This window comes from Corvus kubaryi, unplaced genomic scaffold (genome assembly GCF_017639235.1).
Source record: "Corvus kubaryi isolate FWS band 111438036 unplaced genomic scaffold, C.kubaryi_AGA036_p1.0 71, whole genome shotgun sequence".
Classification (NCBI taxonomy): Eukaryota; Metazoa; Chordata; class Aves; order Passeriformes; family Corvidae; genus Corvus; species Corvus kubaryi.
This window is the reverse complement of record NW_024582059.1, coordinates 4914494-4925403: the sequence shown is the minus strand read 5'-3', so window position 1 is coordinate 4925403 and position 10910 is coordinate 4914494.

The following is a 10910-nucleotide window of genomic DNA, read 5'->3' as shown; positions in this document are numbered from 1 at the left end:
TGCAGGCAAAAAACCTATTGCTGCTTAAAGAAAGAGGTTAAACTAAGGATGATTTTTCAGGGCACTGAAAAGCTCCTCCAGCCCTAATTTCATGGCAGGAAGGTACTAAACTGATAAAGAGTGTAATAATCCTGCTCAATGGTCCCCTCCCTGCACAAAGTGTCTGAGTTTCTTATTTTACTGGCAATAACTCCCTGCACCAGACAGCCCATATAAGAAATAGGGACAGGCAATAGCCACAAGTGGTTCCATTGCCAGGTAGCAAACAGGTTTGGCTCCTGATTCCAGAGACAGTCTTCTTACATGCCTTTTGGTGCTACACCACAAAACTTCAAAAAAAGCCTGGAAGAGTTGGAAAAAACTGGGAAGGAAGCAGGGGTTGTAGCCCATCTGGGTACCACATAAAAGAAAGAAGAAAGATTCTGGAGGTTGAATATAAAATGCCAAAAATCCACACCCCCCCCCCCCCCCCAGAATCCAGCTGGTGAGGAAGCAAAATCTCAATGAATGGCTAAAGCAATGAAGTAAGGAAGTGAGGCTCAGGTTCATCAGGGACTGGCGAGCTTCTAGAGTGGATTAAGCCCAGAAAAGGATGACCAAATTTCTACCTAAAATGAGAGGGAAACAGGATCTGCACTTCGCATCAGGAAGACTATACAGAAGCTTCAAACTGACAAGTAGGAGAAAGCAGACTATTGCACACAGGAAACAATGTATCCTGTTCTGAATCCTATGGTGACACTGCAGCTTCGAGTAAACAATGTGATAGAAGTTACATAAAAGTAACATAGTAAAAAAAAAAAAGGTTTTAGAAGTCTGATATGAACAGGATACAGTGACAGAAAGCCAAAACAATGGTTTCCATGTTCCACAGAATTCTCCAAGATGTTGATGGCAGACCCAGAGTGCTTACCCTAAAAGAGGACTTGGACACTGCATGTATAAAGGAAACGTGGTGGCAGGAAGGCAATGGAATGTGGAAATCCCAGGAACTATCATTCCAATTATTTTAATTACTCTGAAGTAAAATATGAAACCTTTTACATTGATCACACAGATAATACTGCATTACTGTATGTTCTTAATAACTGTTTCAGGAGCAGGCAGCTAGGAAATCCACAAAATTGGAAACAACTCTTGATTCAGTCCTGACCAATATAAACAATTGCTTTATCATCTTTCTGTCTTAACTATATCAGCATCAGATTCAGCATTTCTACAGACACCCAAAAACAGATCAACTACTGACATGCTGAATTTCAATAATATAAAATTATAAAAACCCACTAAAAGAGAAATCTTAAAGTACATGTTTTCTGGAGACACAGAGACTATTTCAAGACATCATGTTAGTTGCAGAGCAAATGCATCCTGCTTGGCAAAGGAAAAAAAAAAGCCTTGAGGAAGACCAAAGCCAAACATAATGGTATCTAAAAACAACAAATGCATTTGGAACAAGTAAATAAAATAAATAAATGATAATGCTTTTTCTGAAGCCAGCTCACTATCTCACAGGAATCTCTGCTATATTCATAAATGGTCTAGAAAAAAGAAATACTGAGGTGACAACCATACAATAACTGTCTAGTTATCACAATACAGAGAAAAACTACAGCATGCAGCAGAAACATAATATTGAGATACTATGTAATGAAACAACATATGAACTTTGGAATTAAAAAGTATAAAGTAACACATATTAAAAAACCCCCAGTCCTGACCCTACCCCTAGGTGTCAGGAGTTGAGTTATTATCCCTTTCAGAAATAAGACTGAGTCTCCTATGAAAATATCAACTCAGAAGCAGTCAAAAAAATACAAAAGGAATGCTGGAAACTACTTGTAAAGAGAACAGAAAAGCAAAAGGAAAAAAAGTTATATCCCAACATTAATCCACATTATGCCTGCATCCTGAATATTGCATTAAATTCTGGTCCATTTGCCCATCTCAAAGCTTATACAGAGGCACAGTAAAAGGTCCTGAAAGAAGCAGTACAGCTGATCAAAGGAACAAAGCAGCTTCTATGTATGGGATGCTCAAATAGACAGGATTGTGCAACCTCACAAAGGTATAGAGAAAGGGATGGGGGTCTAGAGAGTATTGTGTAGAGTAGTGAAAATGAACAGGAAACCACTGTTCACTGTTTCTTCTCATACAATAACTAGGGGACTTCAAACAAGAGTGGCCGATTTAAAATAAGCACAAGAAAATACTGACATACAATAAAGAGGTCAGGTACGTGACTCTTTCCTGCAAGGTAGGTAAAACATCAAATATTTTGCACATTCAAATGGAACAATCAGTTTTATGGAAGAAAATGCCACATAGAACTCTTAAACATGATGATTCAGCTTTGTGATCCAAGAATTTCCTGACTGGAAAATCACTGGAAGTTTAAAAATCACTCTCAGGAAGGACCATAATCTCACTGCTGTATCTCATGTTCTCTAGGTGTCCTCCATTGATTACTCCACAAGGATCTAGTTCATTTAACTGCCAGGCATTCCTTCATAACAATAACAAAGTACTATTAATCCTTTGATAGAGCAACTGACAGCTTGGAATAGATGTTTTCCCCACCTGTGTCCTGAGCAAAATGTGGTCTGACCTGCCTACCTTGACCAGCAGCCACAGGAAGAACATATTGGTGTCTTTTCTCTTAGACAGCTGAGGAACCATGGCACACTTCTCCTCAGAGTAGTTCACTTGGAAGGGTGCTACAAGGATCATTTAGTCTGACAGCCAAGAAGCTACAGGCACTATGTTCTCAGCAGCTGAGAGTGCATTAGGCTCCAGGTACAGACAGGCTCGTGCTCTGCAGCAAGAGGCATTCCTGGCTACAGATTGCCCTCTCTGTATGGTCTGCACCTGAGGACACATCAGGCTCCAGAAAGGGGCTGTGGCCCCCCAGTTGAGCTGGATAGAGTTTCTGATCTGAGAGAGCTTAAAGCAAAGCACCTAATGTCTTGCACATAACCAAAATTTGCCAGTCTTTTTTGAAATTAATTTCAGACATACCCTGTTATTTTCTTAGATCCTTCCAAAGTTTGGCAGGTGAGGTATGGTATACAACAGGCACTTACCTGAAGTCAAGGCAGAAAGTTACTTTTTCTTTCACATGGGGACACTGAGATGACATTAATGCATCAGTGATGCATGAGCCAAGCATGTTTTTCATCTTTTCTCCTCCAAAGCTGTCCAGTTACCAAGACACCTGCCAAGGAAATAAAAACCCCTTTATTCATAACAGTTCTAAATTAACAATAGAATAGAAAACTCCTGAAAGAATATTTGCACTTGTGGAGGCTCCTGCCTGACAAATTCCTTTTCCTTCAAGAAAAAGACAACACACCCACAGCTCTTGAGGCACACACACTGACCACACCTTTGCAGCCACAAGTTTAAGGGAGTTCAGTCCTCATCACAGGGCACTGCAACTGTGTCACAGTTGTAATCTACAGCCACGTTTGGGAAAGAAAGAAAGAAAGAAAGGCTGCCTACGGGATGGGAAAATTGGAATGGAAAAGGTAAGACCAGTATAATTAATGTTACAAAAAAGTTTGCAACACAAGCCTCTTGTTAGCCATTACAAATTCAAGTCCAAAGTCCATAGCTTATGCTTTTCCTCGTGGTTGCACACAAGTATCTTAGTTGCACAGTAGCATATTAGCAATATTTAAATATTAAGCAAAAATATATTTTAAAATAGTTATTTTAAAGTATCCAGGAAAGGCATACTCAAACTTCTGTATGAGGAAAAAAGAAGTGTATACACCCTACACACTTTACAATTTGGCTTGTCCCTTAGTTTGAGAGTACTTTCACAAAAGGGAATATCCTTTATCAAGCCCACACAAACAATAACTACTAAACCTTTCTGTTCTCATTTTATTGAGGGAATATCTTTCATTATGAAACTTCAGGAAACAAGAGAAGTTTTCAATACATAAGGACCTTCACCCACATTTCGTTTTTTCACTTGGTCACACCACTGTAGCTGAGACTGTCATCAAGTCATGACTGATTGATTACCACCGCCAGAGGACTTGTTGCTAAGTTTATGTTATTAATAGTCTGTTTAATTCAAGTCAAAATACGCTTGGAACTTGAAGTCTTCAATCCAACTTGGGAATCTGCTCTAGCCTGAATCTTGGTCTGCCTGGTATGTCCAAACCAGATCATCTTGCTGATGTCAAGTCCCTCTGAACACAAGAATCTAAGTATCCCTCAGGCAGGAACTGAAGCTGGAAGAAATGTAACACAAAGCTAGACTTAAAAAAAAAAAAAAAATTAGTGATGTCTGAGCAGGAACACTCAATGGTAGCAAGGCATATATGTCACTTAACCCTGGCTCAGTTGTTACAGAGAAAGAAGGAAATCCATGAAGGGGCAGACGTGACTGATTCCCAGAGCAGGTTCACAGCTTTATCTTAAGCCCCGAAATTTCCTACATGGCTTGCACAGAACTTGGAGTTTCCCCACAAAGGGCTCACCATCCTGTCTCATCCACAAATGCTCTGATACATTTAGCGTCACCTTTAGTGTCACCTAAATAATTCCACATCCTATGACTTCATTCTCATTCCTTGCATAAAGGATACAGTAGGCAAGCCATAAGCAAACAAACCTAAGCGCTGTTTCAGCGTTTGAAAAGGCATTTGATAACTTCCTCGTTTTAGAACACTGCTTTGACTTGTCCCTAACAAAACACTAACAGAGTAGGTTGCTTTGCTAGAAACTGTATCAGCACGAGCTACAGAATAGCCAGGATTCTGCTCAGCAGCAACCAGTCCAAACAGCTTGTGTACAAGCTGGGTATTACTTACAGCAGAGCTTATAGCACAACCAAACTTAAATCTTCAGCTGTCCTTTTTTATTGCTGGATGAACTTAACTGAACTCATATGTACTGCAAGCAGATGGAGAGAGATCCAAAGCCAGTGGATACAGAAGTCATTTCTTATAGCTGTGAACCTTAACTTTTTTTCCATTTTGTTTTTCTTCCTTTGTGCCCTTAAGAGCAAACCGTATAGTTTCACCTAAGGCTCTGAGTCAAGCGGCATTTAATCAGTCTCTCACTTAGGATAATCCTAAAAAACCTCTCCTCCTTATTAAATTACTGTGTAGAAATTTTTCTGTTTGGAGCCTCCTGCTGCCTTGTCAATCTCTTCCCTAATTGAGAAATGCACATTATCCAGAACTGCCCTGACTTGCAGAATGCTGAAGAATTGCCTTAAACACTAATCCATTAACAAGATCCTGTTCTACTAATGTGTCACAAGAATTGCTTCAGCAACCCTTGTGACTCCTCCCCATCATGTTTGCCAGGACAGCTCTCATTTTTTTCCGTAAATGCTGTTGAGACATGGACATGCCCACAGTCCATACCACCACCATAGTGTTTAACCTCTCCTTGGGCAGTCCTTGAAACACAGAGAAGCAAGAACAATCACCTGCTGCTTCAATGAATTGCCTTGGTGCAAGAATAGAAACTGATAGGATGGTGCAGGTCTATGGATTACTCGAATCACCGTCAGCAGGTTACCCAGTACTGAGCTGTGGTAATACCCACTAGCTGAAGATTTCTTCCCAGTACTTCAGGGAGGACTATTCACGTACAGGCAGTAACACATGCTTGGAGGCTAAGCTGCAAGTCCTTTTAAAGGCAAAGTAAAAAAGGGGAGAAGAACAGAGAGATTAAGCAAAAGTATCTCTCCTTAGAATTTGTTTTTGGATTTACATACATTTCTAGGGGATGAAAGATGACTCCAAAGAGCAAAGCAATTTGGTATTTGTGTGTTCTGTTTAACATAATTGTTTTACAAAGCTAGTATTAAGAAGAAGAGATATTTAATTACCTTATTACTATTGTAAAGGATGAAATTAACAATCTGTCCATCAGGGGAAAAAAATATTTCCAGGTTGTCATTAGTCTGCATGAAGAAGGAGACTCAAGGAAATGGAAGTGGATATGATCTTGAGCACAGCTCTAGTTTCTAAATCAGGAAAGGGAAAGTACTAGTGAGATTCTCATCAGTAAGATGAGAATCAAAAATACTGGAAATTAAACCTTGAAGCACTTGCCTATGTAGGCTGAGGCTAATGACAAGGAACTAAACTCAGCTAAACAGAGGTGAAAAAAATTCAGAAATTTATGTTATTCACATGCATCCAGAAAGGAACAAGGAAAATTAAAGGGTATAGCAACAAATAAAGAAATACCAATATTAGAACTCCTGGACAGCAAAAAGGAACAGCTCTTTAGTACTAGCCCAGTGGACCCTGCAGTCTCATGGACTCAGAAACCTTCCTTCCACATTGAAGTCACACTACAGAGGTACCAGACTCAGGGAACATGGAGCAAAGACACCATGCAAGTAGCCACCAACACATGAGGGACACAACCCATGACCCATTGCATTTCATTGCTCCAGTCCGTGTTGTGCAGAGATGCACTAGACCATCCCCAGCAAGAACAGTGTTGCCCTGGCTGTATACAACTGCTTGTGCCTCCAGCTCCAGTACTCAGAGAGGGTTTATTCTGGCAGACTGATCCAAATTCCCTCCTGCTCTCAAAGTGTCCCAGCAGCAAAGACTAGCAGCAATCACAGATTACTTCTCTAGGAAGCCTGGAGCTTCATCATCTGCAAGAAACAAAGGTGCAGACCATGCTTTGAGTACCCTGTAACACTCAGTACCAAAGTGAGTGCACACAGTGGTGGGAGACAATCTTTCTACAACCAGCAGCCTTCCACTGCAAACACCAAGAGTCTTTGCTTCAAGATTTTTACTAGCTGGAACACAGCATTATTAAGGATTTTTTTCCCATTATTTTATATATAAGAGGACAGCCTCCACCCTGGTGCCAGTAGTGCACATATTTACACTAAAGCAGGAGACATACATCTGGAATGCTTAGCTGTAACAGGGCTGCAATAAAAACACAGCAACATCTTTGTGCTGAGCACACATGATCACACATGATCACACATGTGGTCTCCCTGCAGCCAGGCAGGGTTCTCAGGATGTTTTACCCTTCCTGCCTGCTGAAACTGGGTGGGCCAGGCCCTGGTTTGGGTTGCAAAAAAAGAGAATGCTGGTGCAGGGAGCTGGGCTCACCAAGCATTTGGGTGGGGACATGTAATCAAACAGTGCTGATGACAGCTGTGTTTCTCAGGCTGTGTCTGCATACTACAAATAGACTGTACCTCCCTTACTTAGGGAGAAATGAGGCTCTCGGACTTAAGTGAAAGAAGCCTCCATCTCACCCTATCATCTCTGCTATGCAGACACTGCCAGGCAGCATCTGTTCAGGGAGCCAGGCCAGCATGCTCCAGCACACAGCAACTACAAGGGGAGAAGTTTGGGCAGTGATAAGCCAGCTCCTGTTCCGTTCCTGTAGAGGGACAAGTCAGCAAGATGGAGGAGAGCATCTCACTCCTGAATGGTAGCTCATTCTTAAGTAGTCAGTGCTGTCTTGACTATTCCTTTTTTCCCCACATTCTCTGGACTTGAGTGAAGGAAGCAGAGGAAAAGAATCATTTGGAAGGGAACAGAAATGGATACATGATATTTAAAGAAAACTGACTGCATGGTTTCTAATCATGTAAACTTTCACCACACAGCTGATAGCTTGAAACCACAAGGCAGGAAGAAACCACTCCATATATGGGCTGTCTTAGCTCATCCAGCAATTTTCATTGCTAAGCCACAGAGAGAAGTGCTCTGAGCTTTGCCATACTAACTATGGTGCTGCTCAGGTGAGGAAAACGTGCACAAAGGGTGACTTTTCACCCTTCATCTATTAACTGCCTCTCTAGAAGGGTGGCTTCCCTGTAGGATGGCACAAAGAGCAAGGCAATTTCGCTGCAAGGTGAGCTCAGGCCAGCACATGGCCTCCAAATCAGATCGATAGCAACATCTGTGAAGCCCTCTCAGTTTTTACACTCAGAGTCTGATGGTGAACATAAAGGGTTTCTCAGGGCCAGTGCATAATATTCATTAAAAATTGGTCTTGCGCCCACTGCTAGAAAAAATGCTTTGTACGAACAAGTGTTGCAAGACACAGTTCTAGCCAAGGGCTTTCATGACTGTATGACTTAGTTGCTAATATTAGCTAAGCTGCTAATAAATAACAGGAAATCTTTTCCCTTCCACACTGTAAAGACAGCCAATATTGTTACAACTTGAAGCCACGCAAATGCTCTCTGTTCTTGATGCAAAGCTCATTCCACACAGCTGTTAGAACTAGCAGAATGCAAAAGTCTAGAAGTTTGCACAATTTTTAATTTGGGAAGGCAGTGATACTTGCTCACACTGACATAGTCCACGAAACAAATGCTTTGCAATGATGATGACTCCACAAGAGCTTGGCAGTTGACTTTGCACAGACTAGTGCTCATCCACTGTAAACAGTATTTTAGTTCAAATACTCCAGAAATTCCCCACGCCAAACCCTTGTAAAGTACTTGGCAACCCTAAATCTTATGCTGGAGATTATGAGCATGTATTCAAGATATTCAGCCATCCATGACATTCCCACGAGTCAGCAAAATCTAGGCTGTCATGGAAGAAAAGACTTCAAAAGGAAATTACAACTTTTCAAAGTTGTTATCCTTTACAAAGATATCTTTAACTGAAGTTGCTTCTGCCACCAGCAAGACCAGAATGAGTGCTAATACATTTGAAAAGAGAACAAATTTCCAACATCTCCAGCTGCAGAGGGAGGGAGAAGCTGTACTTCAAACACTGACACACTTGTGGGCAAAACTACTAGTAGCTGACATTTACAAGCATCAGCTCCCCATCCCCTTAGCCTAGCAGTCAGGGGCTGGTGGACTAGCTCTTCTGCCTCTTTCTTTAAGACCAAGGGAGCCAACAGCCAACAGCTCCTTGCCTCTGCTGACATCTCTACCACACACAAGCTCCAAGTGCTGCTCAGGAAAGGTGAGGGTCCAACAAAGCCCTGTGTGCCAGACCCAGGAGGACATTTCATATATCCCAAGGTGTCTCAGATAGTGTTAGAAGCCAATATGATGACAAGTGTCTCAAGCCCTAGGGGACACTGCTCTTACCACTGTTCTTTCCAGGGCCAAAAATCTCCATTACACTGGCAGTACAACACACTTCAAATATTCTCCCTGCAAGTTCAGCACTGATGGATGAAAGTTAATTCTCAGATATGACCAGGTCAGAAAGTGCTGTTTATAGCTTAAATAATCCAGGATTCTCACATAGAGAATGCCTTGTGGGAGACACTGCTAAAGTCATTCAGACTTAATTTTGCACCAAAAGCAAAAGCTTGTACCTGGTAGGCAACTAAGTAGACATTTCTAATTATCCAAACAAACATCTCTAAGGATTTTTGAAGGAAACAGCAGGTTCTACATCTTTGAGAGTCCTATGTTTGAAGACACAAGCTTGTGTCTTCACATATTTAACCCACTATGCTGGCAGTTAGGATCACAAGGCACAAGTTTTGTGAGGTGGTCCTGCAAGGAGCTGAGGCTGAGGAAAGATGCCTGCTATCAGCCAAGTCACTGCACATTAACTAATGACCGATTACTTGCTGAACTGTACTACTAGTCAGCTGCCAACTGCAGGGCAACCTGAACTTACTTCCCTCTGATTTATAACAGCATGTTAAGTTAATATAATGTTGCTTTGTGCTGTGATGGGATAGAAACAACCATGCAGTCAACATGACTCAGCTGAGCTGTACCAAGTTGAACAAAAGCATTCCAAAGGTCATCCCTTTTTCTGGCGTCCCTAACCATCCTTCCTGTAACACTGGGGTGTGGCACCTTCACAGCATTGTAGTTAACTATTATCTCCTTTCCCTATCGCGACAGAAAATAAATCAGAAAAGAATATCAGAAGAGAACATAAGAAACCTGTTAACCATGAATTCTTTTTTTCCTCTCTGCCTCCCCTTCATGTCCTGCATCATTGTGGTCATCCTCACAAATAGCCCCAGGACTAGTTTACTTAATTTGTATGTAACCTCTCCTAACTGATGTTGGAAAGAGGTGGAGCTGCTGCTGCAACAGCAAGAAGCAGTCTGTCACTAGCCACAAGATGCAAGATAAAAACCTAACAAGCAAAATTCTCCCACACACTCCACTAAGGCCAGACAAAAATCTAAATATAATCAGTTTGAAGAAATCTTAGCTCATGTTATTCTACTCCAAGTGTAATGTTTGCCAATAACATGGAAGACTTAATTGTGTGAGGAGTGAAGACTCATTTGTATCATTTAAGATACTAGGTCTTCATTAGACATTCCTAACTGTTAAGTAAAGCAGCCTGCTGTGTTCTAACCATCATTCACAACTGGAATAGCATATGCTGCACTGCTTTGTATTTCAGATTAAGGTCTCCATCTTTCTGTCTTGAAAATGAGTCTTCCTTGACCTTCCCCTCACCCCCACTTCTGGTGACAACTGCACTACTTTTGTCTGTAGACTGCAGGTTTTAAAATGACAGCTTGATTATGACCTACATTCAATTGCACTTCTGGGATGGAGAGGACTAGCTGCTACTGCCTGAACAAACATCTAAGGCAGGGGTTAAGAAAAAGTCTGTTGAAAGTGAAATGGTATATCAAAACATGAAAGATGCTTCATTAGGACCTAGATTCTGACCACCTAAAACTTCAACCAAGTCGTATATGGAAAGGAAAACCAGAATCAGTTTGCTGCTTGCAATGGCATGTTACTAAGGCATGATATATATCATATCTATACATATTTAATTTAAAAGGGTGGTTATTTCTCTTCAGTTCTTCATTCTCTTTCAAGAAAGAGAAGCCAAACGATGAAAATCCACCATGAACAAGTAGCCACTTGGCTCCAGCTGGGAAAACACCAGTGCTTATTGCTAGATCATTTAGCCACAACAGCTGAATTGGTC